Source organism: Acanthaster planci, linkage group LG18, assembly GCF_054643075.1.
Source record: "Acanthaster planci isolate LZ-2023a linkage group LG18, COTS_SCS, whole genome shotgun sequence".
NCBI classification, from domain to species: Eukaryota; Metazoa; Echinodermata; class Asteroidea; order Valvatida; family Acanthasteridae; genus Acanthaster; species Acanthaster planci.
In genome coordinates this window covers 4,496,352-4,516,383 of record NC_141794.1, presented here as the reverse complement: position 1 = coordinate 4,516,383, position 20,032 = coordinate 4,496,352, and the positions used below count along the sequence as shown (strand labels likewise).

The 20,032-nt window shown below is 42.3% G+C and overlaps 1 protein-coding gene across 11 annotated transcripts in view; it reads left to right on the top strand.

Moving 5' to 3' along the window:
- LOC110978304 (uncharacterized) overlaps positions 1-20,032 on the top strand; it is a 202,026-nt gene that overhangs the window by 42,125 nt on the left and 139,869 nt on the right. For all 11 annotated transcript variants that reach the window (XM_087148903.1, XM_087148906.1, XM_087148907.1 and 8 more), the window contains 4 exons: positions 110-257; positions 11,704-11,782; positions 15,490-15,603; positions 17,898-17,982. The gene's annotated coding sequence lies outside the window, so the exon portion shown is untranslated. The remainder of the gene's footprint in view (positions 1-109; positions 258-11,703; positions 11,783-15,489; positions 15,604-17,897; positions 17,983-20,032) is intronic.

Sequence of the window (20,032 nt, the reverse complement as noted above, 5' to 3'; positions counted from 1 at the left end):
CTGGCGATGCCGCTCTCTCTCCCTCTACTTCAGCCTCAGCATTCCTTATTGATTACTAAGCTGATTAAATATTTACTCCAAGGGGTCTTTTGTCATTGTAATGCATCAGGTATCGCCATGACGATGGAGGAGCATCACCCTGGATGAGAGATCGCATGACCCCTGTCCATTCAGATGCTGGCCTCATCCTCATCTTCCCTCAGTATCCTCGTCCTCCTGTGGTGTCAATGACGAGGAGCAATTGCCAACTGCAAAAGGTAAAAAATACAAACAAAAACCCCCCAAACCCCCCATGAAATAGGTCACCCACTGATTATTTATCTCTCCGAGGATGTTGTCATTTGTTGCCATGACGCATGCTAAAAGCGAAAATTACTCGTTAAGTGTGTCATCATCGCGCCCGCTGATGACGGGCATATTTGGCCAAGCTGTCACCAGGACAAGAGGCTGAGATGGCACAAGAGCTGCAGAGGGACAGAGAGAGAGAGATAAAGGCAGACAGGGAACAGGATGGGGGGGGTGGAGAAGACGAGGAAGTAATTGTTTTCTGACAGATTTTTATCAGATTGGGAGAAAAGGGGTGTCCGTGTCTCTCTGTATGGGCGCTGTGAATGGACTTTCCATGCGCTCCATCTTACCGCAAATATTTGACAGTAATTAAGGGGTCTGCACATGGACAAGTGGGCTTGTCAGAAGGGGAAGTGTCTGTGCCGCCCATGTGGGAAGAGAAATGATACTAAAGGGGGGGGGAGCTTAAATGAGGCCATTTTGTGGGTGTGTGTCGACGGAGTGCGGGCCCGCAAACGTGGTGATGATTAGGGAGTGTTTGTGACCCGGGCGCCAAGCTCATTTTTTTTTTTTTGAGAGAGAGAGGGTATGCCATGGGAAGGCAGTTTTTTTCTTTGTTGGGATGGATGTTTACTTTCATTCCTTGAGATGCAGGGCACAGAGGGTAGGGGGCTTTGGACAGCATTGACGGGATGTGTTTTAATGGGGACTTATTGATGGAGTAGGGCTGTGTGTCACTGAGCAGGGCTACTCGACTGATGGTGGAAATGTATACTTTCAGCTCATCCGTCTCCAACACTAGATTGGAGGGGGATGCTGTATTGCATATTAATGTCTACATGTATGTTTCTGCTGTAGTTTGAATGACTTGTGGTTTGAGGAGTGTTATGAGTGTCCTGAACGTGTTAAAGGTTTCATGGAAATGGAAATAGATTATGCCCTAACTGAGATGCCTTTTTACGAACTTGTGCATTTTTAGTCTTCTGTGTACATTTACATGTACACTGTACATGTTGTATATTTCTGTAGACATTTGCAACCTACACAAAATGGATTACAGGATATGGAAAGGTGGCCGTTTGAAACTAGAAGAAAAAAGTGCCTCACGGTCACCGTTACCATTGCATAAAAGAGGGATGGGCAAGGGGAGCTAGGGTGCTCCACATGAAGACTGTGTTCAGAAGTTGGAGAATGAATTCCAAAGAAATTCATTGGTAACAGGCAGCCTTTCAGGTGGTCTAATTAGGGATATCAAAATGAATCTCCATATTGGGAATAATATCAAAAATATTAAAAGCAAGGCAGGTCGTCAACAAAATAAATCTCCAGTTTGGAGTTACGTGGTTGTTATACTTGCTTTGAAATTATAAGGGCAAAACAGTGGCAAAGGTTGCCTGTGACTTACATGGGGAATATTTGATGTATTGAATACACTTGATATTGGATTTTTTTATATTTTGATTTTCAACAAATCTGGTTTCTACAGACCCTAGGTCCAATTTCCATTACTCACAACTTACCACCCCCAAAAAGCCTCTCACCCTGAAATTAGCATGAACATATAAAAACCGCTTGCAACCCCAGATGAGCTCAGGCTACCGTTACAGGAAAACTGGAGAGTCTTCACAAGAAGCATTTCTATCACATCGGTAGTATAGATTAAAAAAAAAAAAGGACACTGTGAAATGTAATTGTCATTGGATGGGTAATAATCTGTTCTAATTGGGTCCAGTCACACCTGGGACCATTGGAGGCAGCTTCGTATTGTCCCTTTTGGAGTCTGTCCTACTGCACACATGCGCATGTATCTCGTCTTGATGAATGATTTTTTTCTGAATCAATGAATAGTTGCCATCAAGGCTTGTTCATTTGTTGTAAATGATAAATAGTGGATGTAATGCATTAATTATGCCTCAGCCAATAATAAAATTGTAAGTGTATTAAATATGTATCATCGGTTGGCAAAACACCCGCCCATTAACATGTCTGGAAAGCAAGGTACACGTACATCTACATGTTCTTCACTTCTTGTAAGCATTACTTGGTTTCCTCTGTGGATGGTTTGGTAAAGATAGGTTTCTACGTTTTGTCTCTCTAATTGGACTAGTTCTCGATTTAAGTTCTTGTTAGGTTTGCCCAACCTTGACGGACTCCATACATGTCTGTTTCTGCACAGTTTGCTCCAGCTCCGTCATTGTTAAAACTGCAGCCAAATACAATGCATTGACCAGTGCTTTTCAAAAAGAAAAAAAAAAAGAAAGCTAATTCCATGCTATAAACGTACTACATGTACATCTTAAGTCACATGTCTGAGAAGATGCTCATCATTGCTTATGTGTACATGTAGGTTGCAGTATGGGGTCACGCGGCATGCACACCTGCCTGTACATGTGTGTGTGTTCTTTTAAAAATAATTAATAATTTATCCATTTAAAAAGTGCAAAGGGTCAAAGGGGTACAAGGGTGCCTCAGGCAGCCCCCAATGACCCGCACCTGCCCAAGCAGCACCTCCAGAGATTGTGTCAATTTCACGCTGTTTACCCTGTATGTGGCAGGCCTACCTGCGTGTTTTGCTCCGTGGACAGTATGAACAGGCATGTTGTGTCAGAAAATGACTGGGTATATACTTGTACATGTAATAGCCTTGTATTTATTTCATAGTTAGTTTGCACTGAGAGTAGTGATTGAATTTCCCCCAGAATTACTGACGGCAAATACATGTATACTGTCTCTCTCAATATCCACTTGTGTTAAGAACAACCTGTATGCACACATACACTTGTACATGTATCTCAAGCTACGGCTCAGTCAATTCTAATTAATTCCTCAAATTTAATAAACCATCGGGGCTCCCCTTAAATCAATTGGCCTATTAGGCAATTAGTAAAGCATAACGAGGCTAATGCTCAGTCACTTGAAACAAAAGGATGAGGTGTTTAGCGATCGGCTGTGAGTCACATCCCCCTGGCGTGGGGGAATTGCCCCAGCAGCAGCGGCAGCAACGGATTGTACTTGCAGCTTGAGAATCAGAGCTCATTCTGCATTGAATGAGATGGGGGGGGAGGGAGAAGTTGGTGTGTGTACATACATGTACGTATACCGGTACATGCACACAGAGGCATGGGTTCATGACAGCACTGTGATGACTCCCCAGTCCCAGCATGCAGACCGGTTATTATTGTAATGACAGGGTGCCCTTACACTGACTCATTTGGAGCTAGGGCGGTCTCGGCGTCCGGAGGCATCTCTGGATTTTGCGTCTCATCTCATTGTCACACCGGGGCTCACAGTTGATCATTGCGAGGGACAGGGAAAGCCTTCCTAGAATGACGCATCGTGCGTACGTGTACATCAAATGAATACACGGTGTAGCTGCAGTCTCCCAACCCCCTCCCCTTTTGCCCCTTCCCCCGGCAACTGAAGTTGGTGCAGTCCTGTTTCTTGATTGCTAACAGGATTATGGAAAAACGGAGAAAGTCACGCGCATCACCAGGGTCCATTTTCGAGGAATCCATGTTATATGTACGCACAGTACAACTCGCATTACAATACTTGCAGCTGTGCAAGTGCTTATTCAATAAGAAATGAATTAATGGAAATTTCATTTTGTTACCTTGCCTCTAGTCTAGCATCAGAAAGTATGGCAAATAGGGGTTTCAAGGAAGGAACACTTCTGTAATGAAATCCTAGGAGGAAATGTTACAAGGGGTGGCATTGTAGCCAGATTTTTCACCGAAGTAAGATTTTTGGGGGGTGTATTTTTTGTGGTATTAGTATATTGGTCAAAAATCTTGGTTGCAAAAGATTCAGTGTTACTGGTGGTATATTTTCATATTTGAGTTTTTTTTTGTTGATTTTTGTATTAATTCATGTATTTAATGTATTGCAAGTGATTGGTCCACTGGTTCAATCATGTTTTGTTGGTCAACTGACTGAGTTGAGTGACCAGCAGGTGTACTGGTGGTTTTTTTTTTTTGCATCCTTTTCTGTTAGTTACTTAGCCTATTGCATTTATTCTGTTTTTTTTTTTAATCTGAGGATAGTTTTGTTGCGATTTTTCATTAGTTGTTGAGAGGATGTATGAACTGGAGCTCACCGATAACTCCTCCATCTTCAGTTTCCCCACTTCGGTCATCTGGTGAGGCAATATGCTTTCCGAGTAATCACTGGCTCTTAACGCAATTTAAAGGTTCAGAGATACGGCCTGGCCAGCAGAGCCTCTCTCCTGAGACCGTGTGTTTTAAGTGCACTCTGCTCACACTGGATTGAGTCACTTGCAGTGAAGCGAATGTAACCGGTTTCAAAGGAAATAATTTTTGTCTCGTGCAGCTGAGCAGCTGGGTAATTGGTCTCTCTCAATTTGAGGAATTAAGATTTCAAGATGGAGAACTCCTAAAAATGTTGATGTGCAAATGTAGCACTACTGGCAGTTCAATTGCTCTGAGCCTGAGGAAAAAAAATACATGTAGTATACATGTAGCAACCAATTGTGACGCCACATTCTTCTCAGTCCCAAGATCTAGAAACACCTCCATGGATAAAGCCTTCATAATTGCTGGTCCAAAGCTTTGGAACACAATACCATCAAATATTAGGTCACAGGACACAATATTATCATTCATGGAACACTTAAAAAAGCATCTTTTTCCAGTATAGTTTCATTATCATGTGTTGCGCAGTGCCATGATCTAGATGGAATGGCGCTATATAAATCTTGCTATTACTATTATTAGTAGTAGTAGGTGATCTAAATTGTGGTGGAATCAGTGACAGAGTTTTTGAAGTGAAATTTTTTCGTACCTTATTGGGGCTGGTGATTCGAGTGATAGTAGGCATTGATATGCACATTTGGTGGATTGTTGGTTTTAACACTGGGTGGGGGGATGCTGCAAAGCTGGCCTCTAATGTGTCGACAGCATGCGTAAGTCCAGATTCAATTTGATGCCATAAGCCAGCCTGTCTTTGGGTGGGATTAAGGCCGCAGCGTGGGCTGATGGAATCTTTGAGTCCGAGTATGCCTTCCAGAGGAAGGCCATCACATGATAAATAGAAGTGGGGGGGAGGGGAGAAGGAGCGGAAATGTGTCAGATTTCAGATGACGGAGATAACGGTGTATTCAGACATTGCGGGCTCTTTTGTGGTGCACATGCAGTTGTGTGCATCGCGGTAGTGGCCAACACCTGTGCTGAGTGAAACCGCATGCATTTTGGTATACGTGTACATTCTGCCTGGTGGCAACTTGTCGTACAATTTTTGTGATGCACGCATGAAGCCAGCGGAAGAAAAGTTGCAAAGCACTGCATTGATCTTGTTAGAGAGGAGGATGGCAACAGTTAAATGATCATCCTCCCAACTCCTAGGAAAAGAAGAATAATTAGATAAGATTTTGCTGTTGAACCAAATTCCGCGCTCTCGAAATGCTCAATTAACCGTTTCATTGTGCCTGTTGCCCATAAATTTGGGGTTTTTTTGTGACTGTGTTTATGTCTTATGTGTCTATCAGTATGATCCCCAGTCTCTCTCCCTCTCCTCACGTTTGGTCCATGCTTTACCCCTCTTCCTGTCACCGAGTGTTTCCCTCCTCCTTGCAACCCCCAGAAGAGAGTTCAGTCCAACACTTCATAATGCATTACACTCTGAATTTGTCAGTGAACTCTATCAAAACGTAAATCGGAATTGTGCATAATTCATCACCGGAAAGATGATGGATGGACCCACTCAGGAGGCCCTCATTCAACTTAGGCGTTTTCCTGTAACTGCAGCTTTTGTGTTTTAAATTGTTCTGATCGAGTTCTTAGCTCCATGGTGTTTGGGTTAACGTAATCTTCTGCCAGCATGTTCACCCATAGAGGCTGCAGGGTCAATTCAGGCTGTTTTCCCACTGTTTTGTGTCCTTATACATGTGTAGCTAAGGCACTCCATCCCACCTGCCTCATTCTGCCCCAGGGCTGTTGTGTCATTGGCCTGAAGTGGTAATTTCATTCAGCACCTTGTGGCATAGGCAACTTTCAACAGTGTCGTTGGGAATTAAGGAAGATGTCAGCTCAGGCTTGAGGCTTGCTGAAAATAAGATGGTTTTAATGAAAGCATGCAAACAAGTCAACATGATATATGCCTTTCCAACAACTCAACCAGTATTTTCAGTTTTTGATCAAAGAAAGACAGTGGACCAAGTTCAGTTGCACACTTGTCCTCTTCTATCCTTTGTGAACATTCCTTTCTGCATGAAAATACTCTCAACATTAATTTATGTTGAAATTAGTTTTTCAGCTTTTTTAGAAGTCTGTTAAAATTAACCCATGTACTGTAGGCACATGTACTTTTCCCTCACATCTTGCATAAATCAGATTTAATAATTGTTGATATGCACTGTACATGTACACATGAAAGAGTTCTACGAGTACATGTGGTTGACCCCCACAAGCAAACTCAAGGCTTTCTTTTCTCGTTTTATAATTTTAATGTGTGTTACGTAATTTATTTTTCAGTTTGGTTTTGCCTGTGGGCGCCAGTTTTGGCTGTGTCCCAGGACGACGTACTTTGTGATTACAGTGTTCCTAATTATCTAATTGTTGCCTTGGAAACAGCTGGCACCCAGCCAATAAGACTTCAGAGCTAACAAGTGATGCATACTTGATCCTGTTCTTTTAGATAAGCAATCTTATTTTGTTGTTGAAATGCATGCACAGGTTCTTGTATAACATATATTTCACCGTTATTTAATTTGTTTACAGTATTCCTACTGAGGAGTGCAGGAAGATTAGCATAAATCTGCAGCAGCTTTGTGAACAGCTTATAGGCCTAAAAAAAATAAGCAAATCAATTCCGATGTACAAATAGAACATGCTTAGCAGGGAGAGAATATACATGTAGTCTGACCAATGCATCTTCTGGTTGTCAGATTTCCGGGCAAAAAAGGGATATACTGTGTTCTGACAATCTGGGATTAAATGATCACTGTTCTGCAGTGGGAACTTTGCTTTGCCTAACAAGATTCCACCAGAGAGAGAGGAAAACCCCGAAAGCAAAAAATCCAAGTAATACATTCTGAATTTTCTTGCATGCGTCTCTCACATCTGAGTGTTAAGTTTTTCAAGTCTAATTAACTCTGTAACATTTTGATCGAGAAAGTCAAGATAAACCAGCATAAGAAGAGAATGCTAGTACTTCATCGCAAGCTGAAGTTTCAACAAGATCTGACTACAAAACTCATGTCTCCACCATAAGGTGTATGCTGAAAACATCATATCACATCACAAATCTGTAAAAGTCTTGTTTTCAGTCTGATGATTAATGGTTTACTGTAGACAGTGATGTCATCCTACCAAATTATGACAAATCAGTTTGCCTCAGACCGATGTTTGGCTAGCTAGTGCCTCACACTGTGGCCAGTGCGTCATACTTCTCGCGGCTGCTCACTCACACAGCCATCTGTGCAGGCCGGCCCGGGTGCGGAGTGGCTTGGTGTTGGCCGAGATGAGTAAAGATGCTTGTTTAGATGAGTAAAGATGATGCTGAATAATTGCCATAGAAAAATGGTCATTTATTAATGGCTTGCGGTTCTGATGGTGCGTACACCTACTTGCACTCACCCTGGATGTACATGTACAGTCACCAAGACCATTGTGGTTAGCAGGCAGTATGTGACTCATGATGGGGGAGGGGGTGAAAAGTTCAGATCTAGGTCTTCTACCAGTTGAAATCCTGGCATTGTGTACATGTATTGTAAATACTCGCAGCGTGATTTGACGCATGTGGATGGAACCAGGTACATGTATCGTACCCGTTTCCAAACACGGCATGACCCTGCAAGTGTGATGTCAGCAACTGTATAGCTATTAACAGGTGTGTTTCACTTTTAAGGAGGTTGTTACTGATGGTGTAAAAATTTCAGTCTCTGGTATTGCTGGTACCCTAAAGGAACCAGGTACATGTACCATCCATTTTCTGGATGGGTATCTGGTATCTGGGAATTGGTGGCAACCCTGTGAAAGGCCCAATTAGTTCACAAAGACAAAATCAGATTTTAACATTTATCGGATTTCTGATGATTAGGTGAGTTCTGAGTGATTGTTACTGTTGCACCATGAACAGCACGAGATGAGTTTGATTACTCTCAGCTTTCGTTTTGTTCATTGTAATCCGTCATAGCTGACCTGAATGGCAGAGCAGCCACTGGCGTGCAGTTTGGGAAAAAGAAGAAAGGAGAAATACATGAATTCAGGCACAAAGCCCACATCTGACATTGCCTGGCTGTTTCCGAGCATGTTGCCGAGGACACACTTTTTTTTGCTATTTTTTTCCCTTGCCAGTGCATGCATATTTGATACATTTCCAGCAGCCACTTTTCTGAAGTGGCCTGTTACACTTGTAGCCACAGGTAAAAACAGGTGCATCAGTGATACACCTAGATCGTCAATTTCACAATCCGTTCATCTAGAGTTGTGCCCTGTCAGTGAACATCAACACGAAGTGGATACAAATGAAACACTCCATCCCAGGCCTGTTTCCTGGCTTTTGGGGATACCAAAGAAACTATCCCAGAAAAAAAGAGATTTGGTTTCACCTTGTTGATGTTCAGGGGTTGTCCTTTTCTTTTCCCAGTGGAAGTGAAAGATTTGTCAGTGGTTTGGAGAGGGTTGTTTCCGAATGCTGAGAAAAGTGATACAAACGCCTGGCCCAAGTTTAATTATTAAACTGTTCAACGCATAGGGTGCTTATCAGTTGCGGCAGGCAGAGACACGGTATTGAGAAATGAGAGACTTGTTGTAATTATGTTGTGGAATGTAATGTGCTGTTTGCGCCCGTGTGTGTCAGGTTCGCCTGTATTGTGTGACATCTTGACCGGAGCGTTGCAGCGCTTAATGCCCTAAGCATCCAACGAAAACCGTAAATGCTACACAGAGAGTCATTAAGAGCTTGCTCACCGTGGAAGGCCCGATGCATCGCCTCGGTGACAAACAGTATCATCCTGCACGCTCGGAGTGGCGTATTGAATCCGAAATTGGCCGGTGATAAATTTTTCTTGTGTTTTGGTTTCTCGGGAGAGGTTGGGCTTTGTTGCAGAGGTGACCGGGGATGGAGTGTTTTTTATCGGATGGGTTGACTGTGGCCGAGGTTTTGCAAATGACAGCAGCTAGACTTACACTTGTTTAAGCATTACTCCTTGGGGCTTGACTCCAGGGTTTGTTTTGTTTCTGGTTATTGTGAGCTCCATGTATTTCAAGCGAGGGGTGCTGTATTTGATCAGCATATAATGCAAGATGATGCGGTGCCGTTGAACCCACAGTTATTGTACTATCCTCATTTCAAGTGGCCATTGAAGTGATAGTGCAGAATACCTTTCTTCTGTCCACCGAGTCAAGGACCTACACGGTGCTAATGCTCATCAGTTATTGACGTTGTCATAGGGCATATTTTACTGAGGTGCATGTTATTTTGAGATCTTCCTGAGCCCATACTATAAAAGCTGCACATGTACTCCACTCAGGGGCAAGAGATGGCATGCTTTCACATAGAAACTATGGTCTTTTGGTGAGAACTTAGGAGTGGAGATTCGGGGGTGTTTTCCCAAGCATGCAAGACTATTTTTGATTGATTTCAAGAGTGCCTTTGCAAAATGCAGAATGCATGCATTAATACCTTGCAGCATACCTGTGATATGGTGTTAGAAAGAAACTTCAGAGGTATCATTCCTGTTGTGGGCTACTTTCTACATCTCCTAGCATTCATTGGGATAGAGCCATTCAAAACTCTGACGTGTGATTACCTGAAATTTGTGGCTGCCACTCCTGGCAATGCTCTCCAGTGCATTCTTCATTTGACTGTTTAAATACAAGTGCTCGAGTTTATTTCTCTGGTCACTGATATGGTGCACTCAAGCTTGTGGAACATCGGGTGAATTCAAAAGTATATTTGGCATTGCATTTAAACACCCTCGGTTGACCATTTTGTTTTTTTTTTCAATTTGAGGAGGTGGGAACCCGACATACTGTGGCTGGACTTAAACACCAAAGGGGAAATAAAAACTAGATTATTCAGAGCGAGCAAACACTGTGTTAGGGGTTGAGGTAACGGAGGGTATTGACACAGTGATGGAGGCCCTGCTCAAGTTTCTGGCAGAGAGCTGGGATGAATCACTGCCAACAATCTGCTCATGAACTGGGAGATGAAGTGGTAGAGGCGGGTGGGTGGGAGGGGGGGGAAGGAGAGGAGGAGGGTGTTGTAGAATGGGGCAGGAATAAAGATGGTGATATTTAATGTTTTGAATACACCGTTCGCTTGATCTGAGGTGCATTTAGGCACAGGTGCTCAAGCAGAGTTGAGAATGTGCGTTTTTTTGTCAAAGACCACTAGGACTATTGCATTGCATATATGCTTTCCTCTGATTCCAGAGCGAATAGTACTCGAACTGTAATGCAAGATAGCTGCCCACTGAAATTTCAGTTCTTATGGTGCTCTGATTTTTTCATCAAACGTTAAAAGCACAATTGCATTTCCTAGTTCTGTTTTCCAGGGATTTTGATCCCTGCTGTACCCTACTCTGCTTTCAGTCTTTGTGCAATTTTAGCAAACTCGCCCAGACATCAGTGGTCCACCTGCTCCTGAGTCACTGCTGAATTCTGCATTTCAAAAATACTGTGATGTCCCACACTGACTCTTACAACTGACTATGAGCAATTTCACATAAAGGCGAATGTTAGGTCACACTGTCACTGACCTCATTAATTGACCTCATTATCATAGGTATTCTTCAACAGTGGTGAACTTCAGAGTGACCAGATTTCCATTTTTGCACAGAATTGTCCTAATCTTGCCTTCCTGAGTTTGCCCTTTCAAATGATACAGTTGTGCCTTGTTAATGTGCTTTTCCATTTACAGTATGTTTATGCACTGTTTAGGTTGCATTAGAGCTCTTTATATTGAGAGAGTAGTGCTAACTTCAGACTATGGAACCAAAATGGCTGTTCCTTATATGTGCAATACAGCAGGCGGCCATAATGTACTTATTGTCCATGTGCACTGACACATGTAAGCCACCATTTTGGTTCCATTAATTGAGACGTTCATGTCGCAACTCTCTAGAAACAGTTCTGGGTTGCACAGCAGGGAAAACTAGAAAAGATGGTGTGGATACATGTATGTGGCACAATGAGAAATGCTTGTGTGGAAAGGAGATTTGTCTGAATGACAGTCCCAGATTAGTTTTGTGTAGTCTTGGTATACTTTACTGCAAATAAGATATTCTAGCTCAGTCAATTGACTTCAGGGATCATTTCTCAATCCTGTTGGTCCGTTGTTTCATGGCAGGTGTTTGCATTGTGGATTGGGAGGGCAGTATACCTACAGTACAAGCATTTATTAGTGTGTGATTGTAACTTACAATATGGTTAATTTGACTGTTATTTCATGCAGATTGTACCATGCCCAGCAATATCAAGATGTGCGTTAGGTCACTGCGGACACCAAGAAGATTTCATGATGTGTGAACCTGGTAGGCCATGCCAACGTTGAGCAACTTTCAATCTTGGAGTGCATTTCTTGTAGTTAAGAATTCGCATGAGTTTTGTTTTTTCACTGACATATTTTACAAATTTGAAACATTTTGTCGAGTTTATGCATTGTTCAATTTCATCCAGTTATTATTATTTTTTGCCATGTACTAATCACACACATAAACCATTTTCTTAGAGTTCAACCCATCGTTTATAAGTCATAATAACATGTATGAGCCAAGTTCATAATTTCATGCAGGTATAAGAAAAAGTTTAGCAACTTGGGTGTTGCTGAGCAGTGGCCCTGATGAAGTCATTACAAAGTTCATCAGAAGTTAAATCCGAAGTAAGGCAATGCATCTCTGACAGCTAGGAATAATTTGTCACTTTACTGGAGCTGGATATCTTATGGCTCACTTATGGTCCAACAGCATTCCTCCCCGCATATGATAAACTTGCAGAGATGAGGCGGGCAGTGTGTGTATATGCAGAGAGCTACTTTTAGTTTTCATAAAATATCATAAAATCAATAGACTGTGTCACTTTAATCTTTATGGGGGCCCAGATATCTTAATTACGCGTACCTTTCCTCCACTATTTAAATCTTAGTAGTGCCAGCAAGACCAGCGTGATCTATGAAAAAGAATGTGTATGTACATGGGATGGGGTGGGATGAGGCTGTTGGCGTGGGGCCACTGTTTATGCCATTGCATGGGGGAAGGGGATCTGCACAAAGTTGGTAGTTTTTGCTGGCAGAGTTGTGGATGGCCTGTTTGGGTTCTCCCCTGATGACTTGGTAATAACTCACAATAACTTAAGATAAATAACTTAAGAAGGAACACTAAAAAATACACGGCGGTCAGTGTTGTAGTCGAGACCAGTCACAAGTAACCGGGTGAACAGTGACAAGAGAATGCTTTAGTTGGGGTTCATGTGAATAGCTTGTGACTTCAATTCAGACTGGAGGTCATGTGTTGGTCTTGTGTGGTCTTGTAAAGATGGTTTCCCCTGCAACACTGACTACAGTTCAGATGTCGCTCTCACTGTTTAGTCTTTGTATTTTCTATTGATTGTACGTTCCTTTTTACAACACATTCATAAGAGCATGGTGTAAGGTAAGGCAAGTTTGTAGTTACATTTAAGTAAATTTGACTCCCTACAGTCCTGATGATCTGTTTGAATTGAGACATAGTACACTCTTGGCCTTCCTTTTCTTCATTGAGCTAGAATTGTGCACTGTTTTCGGCAATTACGATGTAGCCGTAGGAGCATGTCACGACACCTTGCTGCTCATCGCCCCTTACTTATTTCATGTCAGTTAACAATGGAAGACTTTGAGACGCTGTTGGTAGCAGACATACCGGTCCCTTTTCAAGGCATTGTGAATACTCATACAGCGCGTGCATGCTCAGAACTGGCAAAAAGGACCGATATGTTTGTCGCCTCCAAGTATCTCAAAGTCTCAAATTAATGTGTGTAAGCCTATCACTAGAGATGTCCTGTTGCTTTCTTAATCATTCCGTTTGGTGCATATTCACATTAATTGTAATTTTGTCACTTTCTGCTTACTAATGTAATTATTTGCTGCAGTTTTTTTTCATTTACTGGTACATTTCTGAGTTGTTTATTAGCTTGCATACTCAGTAGTTACGAATTATTGGGTCTACCCAATTGCAGCTTATTTGTAAAGTGTACTTCATGTGAGACCAGTTATAAAACCTCATTTATGTCAGGATTAATATGTCCTTGTTTGGATATAGATGCAGCTGTCTGCTTTCACCGGCTCGTTTTTTTAACATTTTATGGGACATGTATGGTTCAAAACAATTGATCATAATACACTGCAGTTATACATGTATTACACATATCAGGGGAATAAATGTCCATCGGATCTTTATTTGAGACTGTGTGTATGCAGTGTATATAGTTGACTTGTGTGGATACATGGCTTTTATAAAAGAGTTGAGGGGAGTTAAATGCATTGTGCAAGTGAGTTCTTCTCTCTGGTGATGTTTTTCTGGTCAATAACTTGTGCGTTGTTGAAGCGATGTAAATGTTTGTGACTAGAAAAGCTGGGACAGATGGCCAAACAGATAGCAATGATAAAAACTGCGGTTTTTCAGTGAAGTCAGTGGCCTTCCTGGCAATCGGAGGTTTTGCTGAAAATACAGCAACTGTACCAGGAAAAGTAAAATGAGCGCCACGACCATCAGGCCCTTTGAACTCCATAGAAAAACTGATCTGCTTTAATTTTTCCATCAGACTTGGAAAAAACAAATGCCACCGTGTCTTTGTCAGTATGACAGAAAGTGTCTGAAGTCCAGGAAGATTTGTCCTGGGCCCACCAGAGATTTTGTAGGGGATTATGGGCTTGGAGTGGTGCAAAATCCCCCCCCCCCTTGCAGCTGCCCAAATCTCAGGTACAGTAACAACAGTGATCAGAATGACAGCACTTGTTAACTGCTGTGTGACAGCCCTGTCAAGTGCAAAATTATTGCAGAGAAAGTATGGAAAAAAACCTGATTGACATGACTTCTTCTAGGAAACTGATATTTTGAATGCTGACAAACCAGCAAAGACAAGAAATCGGTGAAATTCAATGAAATGTGAATTCAGTGAAATTTAAAAAACAAAAACAATCACCAAGGCGAGGAGTAGGCCTACTGTTTATTTAATTAATCAACACTAATAGAGAACACACAGACTGCTCTGGAATGTTTTCAAACCTTTTATTTAAGGTAGCTTTTACTTTCATTTTCCTAAATTAAGAAGAGTTCCCTGAAAAAAGATCTGAAATTGTCCACTTCCCTCGAGTCAGATTTTTACCATACCAAATAAAAGCACTGGCCTTTAATTTCTTCTTTTAAGAGGGGCTGAGAAGTGGACGCATCCGTTTGCTAGAGCAAGTGTCTGTTGAAACACTTGAACAGCCCAGCATCCTGGACAGACAAACTGACAGGCAGATTGAACCAGCCAATGGTGTCCAAACACCATAGGATAGATCATGAACTGCATCTACATGTATCAAGCATGAAGTATAATATACATGTCATCTCGATTGAGTGATGTACACCTCCTGGTTACCCGTTCACCCTTAAAATTATCTCCCAATTTCAAATAGGCATACATGTGCCTTCTCCACAACTGGTGGCAGAAAAATTGGAGGGAGGGGTGGTGGACTGCCCCTTTTTATTACTGGGTGTGCCATGTTCTTGGCAGGTCAAAAAAAATGTACCGTAGGCTCTGAATCTGTTTACACCTACTGGTATAGAATAAGTTGTCTGGTCTACTTCACTCGAATACTCACACAGCTGGTCCCTCATTTTAAAAATCCTTCTGTCGCCATTTGCCCCAGCCTCAACAATAAGGAAATAAGGCGATTTAAGAAAAAAGTTTTAACGTTTAATTTTAAACATTTAGACCATTTCCTTCACTCCCAATAGAAAAAGGAATTAGGGACTAGTCACCGCAGGAGGAACTTGAATAATAGCTGAACTCAAAACTCTTGAAAGAACTGCCTTCACGACCTTTAACACTGGACATGATGCTGAACAAGCCTATCTTTGATTCTCACCACCAGCTGTCTTACACTGCACCTGACAAGCCAGACATGCAGTTGACCTTTGCCCCCGCGCCCTTCGGCCCTCTTGGCCTCACTGTGCCCCAGAAATACACAATGTAATGTTACATGGTTCCACCGTGACAGGTGCTAAGAACTACAGCCCGCTCAACCAGATTTCAACCCAAGGTAGAGGACCGGTGTCAGCTGTGCAAAGTGAAACAAGAATTTTGTTTCCAGGAAATGCAGAGAGCTGCCCAGGTATGTGGCACCTCCTTTTTTTGGCAACTTTTTTTTCAGTCCTGCTTGATATATGATATAACATATTTATAAATGCATTTCCTTATTTTTCAGAAAATGTGCTTTGATCACGGATTCTTTACACCAGGACTGTGTGTGCTTTCCATTTTACAAGCACTAACATTGTGCCACCTGGTATGATGCTTGCTTGCATAAAAGCGGCGTGTTCACGACACATGCAACACCTTGACAAAGAAAGTGTGTTAGTGTAGAGGTACGGGACACCCAGTTGGTTTTTCCATGGTAACTTTTTGTGTGAACGAATGAGTGTAAATGTTCGGCCTTTCAAACTCGTACATGTACCTCGTGAGAGGGAATTGTGGGGATTGCATTGTTATGTGTTACTATTTGGTACTCACATGCCCGCTGCAGATATTCTGTGGATAGTTGATGGTATCACAGCCACTGAGGAGTCCAATCTTTTTGCCCCCCAAAATCCATCTGTGAGTTGAATTTGAATGATGTCTGGTACCCTTAGTTTTGTTTGTTCATCTTCTGTAGGCTCACTTGAATTCCCCAGTCTGACTGCTTTATTGTGTGGCATGATTTTTGAATGACTTATGCCCGATCAGCAATTTCCAGCTTTGGGAATGGTCTGGTGTCTTTAAAAAAGTATGTGTTTAGTGTAGAGAATTCATAGGTAACATGTGAATTGTTTGGTGCACAAAATCTTTGTATCATTGGAACTTGATTTTCTAGTGGCTCATATGATGACACTCGCCTTATTTCTAGAGGAAAGCATTGATCAAGTTTTGTTTCGCTTTCATTTCCCATGCAAATTTCCTCACATGCACTGTTTTGTCACTTTAACTTGACACTTTTTTACTCTTTTGTGTGATTTCCTCATTGTGGCTTCAAAGCAAAAAAATATCCGCATACCATAAAGGTATACAAATATATATTCATAATCTGTTGCGTACAGTTTCTCATAAATTTCACAGAAATAGGAGAAGATTGCTGAAAGTATAATCTTGACCTAGTATTTCTATGCCATTCCCAAGCAACAGAATGATTTGCTTAGATATTCCTCAAATTTAAAACTGAATTTTTTGCGTAATTTTACGGTATGGCTGAATTTCCACAAAATGCATAATCCACCAGATTGCCAAATCACCTGAAAACATTCTTACCTACAAATTTATGGTTGGCCACTTGCTGTGATAAATAAAAACATACCAGCAATTTTGTTGAAGCTTAAGTACAGTGACCCTGTGCAGACAAGAAAAACAAACATTGGCCTATATGTATAAATTACAATGGATGTACATGTATCTGTCCCTAGCCCTTTAGAAAACATGGAATATTGCGGTAGTCACCATTGGATATTTGAAGTAAAATAAATGTAAAATTGAACCCATACAAGGTTAGAAAACTTTTGAAAAGGGTGTCCATGATACCCATTTTTGTGGGTAGAAAACACAGCAAATATTTTAGCTTCTCTGCAAATCATACTTGGTTTTAAGTGGGGGATTTATATTAGAGCTGTTTATAGAGAGAGTTGTGACATGAATGTGTCAATCGTTGGAACCGAAATGGTGGATTATGCATCATTGAATGACAGTTAGCGCACACTAGTTGCATGCTGTAAATTACACATAATGACCAGCTATTTTGGTCCGAAAGTCTGAAGTTGGCGATACTCCCTACAGTATGCTCTGTGCTCCTGTATCAAACACTGCCCTCTGGCGACAGGTGGTAGAACTCCTTGCTAAACCTTACCTTTTGTACTGAGAGTGCTGTCCATGACAAAAGAAAACACCTTTTCAGGATTGTTGACACAAATTAACTAATCATTCAATTAAATAAGCCTTTTAATGAAGACAATTACAGACCTAACAACAAAGTACTGATGCTTTTTATTTGTTTTGTCAATCACGGAAACAAAACAGTGTGTTTGACAAAAGACAAAACGCTGTGACCTTGACAAGAAGCAAGGCACAAGAGACAAAATACACAATGCATTGTGCAAAAAGTTGAACAGAGAATGGTCTTACACTTTCACGATGACAGGAAGTACAGAGAACAGTCTCCAAACTTTCATTGAGGAAACAGGACCACTGGCCAGCACAGCGTTATTAATCGAAGCACTCCAGCATCTCGGCACAACTGAAATCACAACCACCAATCGATTGGAAATCCTTCCACAGCCTTCCCCCCCCCTTTTCACACCTCCATGTATCCCCCTCCAGCTAAAACAAACATGCCAAACTTTTGTCCGAATCAAGACTTTTTCCACCTTTTTTTTCTTTGGGCAGGAGGGTCGAAAATGAAAGCCACAGGGGCCTAAAGCCGGTGCTTCCACCACAGCCAGGGTTAGGCGACCAGCGTCATGTTGTACAGGTAAGGTGCACTTGGTGAACACTAAGCCCCAATCAAAGGTTTAATAAAAAAAGAAGAGGCTAGAAGAAAAACATGGAGTTAGAGAGAGAGAGAGAGAGCGCGCATGAGCGCAGAAGGGGGAAAAGTGCTGCTCTTGGGGTTGATGGGATGGAGTGTGTCCTGTAATACAATCCCAGTATGCGAGTCTTCAATACACAACCCTCAGGATATGAAAGCCGAGCCAATGATTATTGCTTGTGGAGTTTCTTCTGCTATTGACCCAATTTGGGGCTAGTGTTACCCCAAAACGGATCAGAAGAGGTACCCTCGGTTGGCAGAGAAAATAAGAAGGAACAGAAAAAAGGTACGAGATGAGCTGTTTCGGCCCCAGTTGGGGGGAAACGGCACCAGGGTTTTTTCGAGGAGGCACAGGCGAAGCACGGCTGGACAACATTAATACAAGGTTTCATTTCTCGGGTCCCGGTTTTGATTTGTGCGTGCCGGTGTCAGCCTGCCTGCGCACCCAAGCCTTTTAGGAATCCCCCGAGAGACTCATGAATATTCACGTCTGGGGTTGCAGGGGCTCTTGGGATTATTGGAGCCATATCTAAACCTGGGATGCTATCAAGCTCAGAAGTTTATGGGGGGAAATTTTTAAAGGGGGGGTTCTTACAGAATGGGGTGAAGCAGCTGCACAGACGCGCGGACGCTCTGGATGTAATACCATGGTTGTGATTTCTTTTGTATTTGTTGAAATATAAATCCAATGATCTTTTCCCCCTTTTATCAGTAGGTTAGGTTTCTTGCAGCAGAAGGTTGTGTTTCAATTTAATCCTCATAGGTCGAACTCACATAGAAAACAAAAGAAGAAAGGGCTTGTCAAGCATTATTGCGATTATTAATTGATTAAGTGAATTGCAATATTTATAGAGAGAATTCGGAAAGGCAACCGAGGTGAGCCACCAGGGCATGGAAGATGTTGATAATTGCCTTTTACCCGCCAAGAGGACCATGCGTGTCCAGTCTTGATCCTCTTTCACGGCCAAATCTGTCTGGTCATGGCACGCGCGCTCCAGAACAGCTGGCTGACCCCACAAGTTGATGTTGACAGTCAAGCGGGGCAGGCAGCGAAAACACACCACCAAAGCTTCTAAACAAGGTTGAGAGCTTGCTGTTAGATTCTTGAACTCCCGATGTTATTGAAACTTTCTCCACCCCCAGGAAGGGGGCACGTTCCTCCCCGGCTCATAGGTTCACCCCGAGGCAAAGAGGTGGCAATATCCTTTCATGGGGCTTGCCTGAACTTTTCTGAATATTATTGCAGCGTACTGGGTTCGTTGGCTAGGCTTTTTTTTTGGTAACTTTCGTCAAATCCAAGGGACCGGGACAATGTAATAGCAGTGTGAGTTGGCGTAGGTTAAGTTGCCGTGGGTCAAACCCGAACCTCGTCTCACTCCAGCCACAACAACCGCTTGGCGTAATTACCTGAGATATTATCAACATTTTGATCTCTCACCCCGGACTTTAATTTTTGCCTGGCCCTCTGTGTACATGCGAATTCATTCTAATTTGGGCGTTGCTGCTTTTAATCTGTAGCTAGCGGGTCGTTGTGTCGTTATAATCCCACTGATACGCCAAGATTTCTAATACATTATTCAAGTAGGAAACGTTGGTTGATTCATTTGGAATGAAATTGTGTTTGGAGGATCGCGGATTTTTTTTTTATTTTCCTCGCATTTTTCTTTTTTAAAGCACAGCCCGGGGGAACCATTTTCTGGGACCTGAAATCGCATTTCGGGAAGTGTTCTTTGCTCCTGGGTCATGTTTTGTCACTGGTTTCTCCGCGAAAGGGTCATTCCGTGTTTTTCCCTTCCCTTTGGTTAAAACGGGTCTCTTTACAATCACCGATCGTGGCAATCCCGCACCCGTTGCATATCTCCAGGACCCTGCTATTGTGACGGTGATATTGGAGTGTCATGGCCTGGAAAATATGGGCGGTTTGGAGCATTATTCGACATGAGCAATTATTGTGCCCTGTGGTTGTGACGCGCTGTACGCCTGCTCGGTGTGT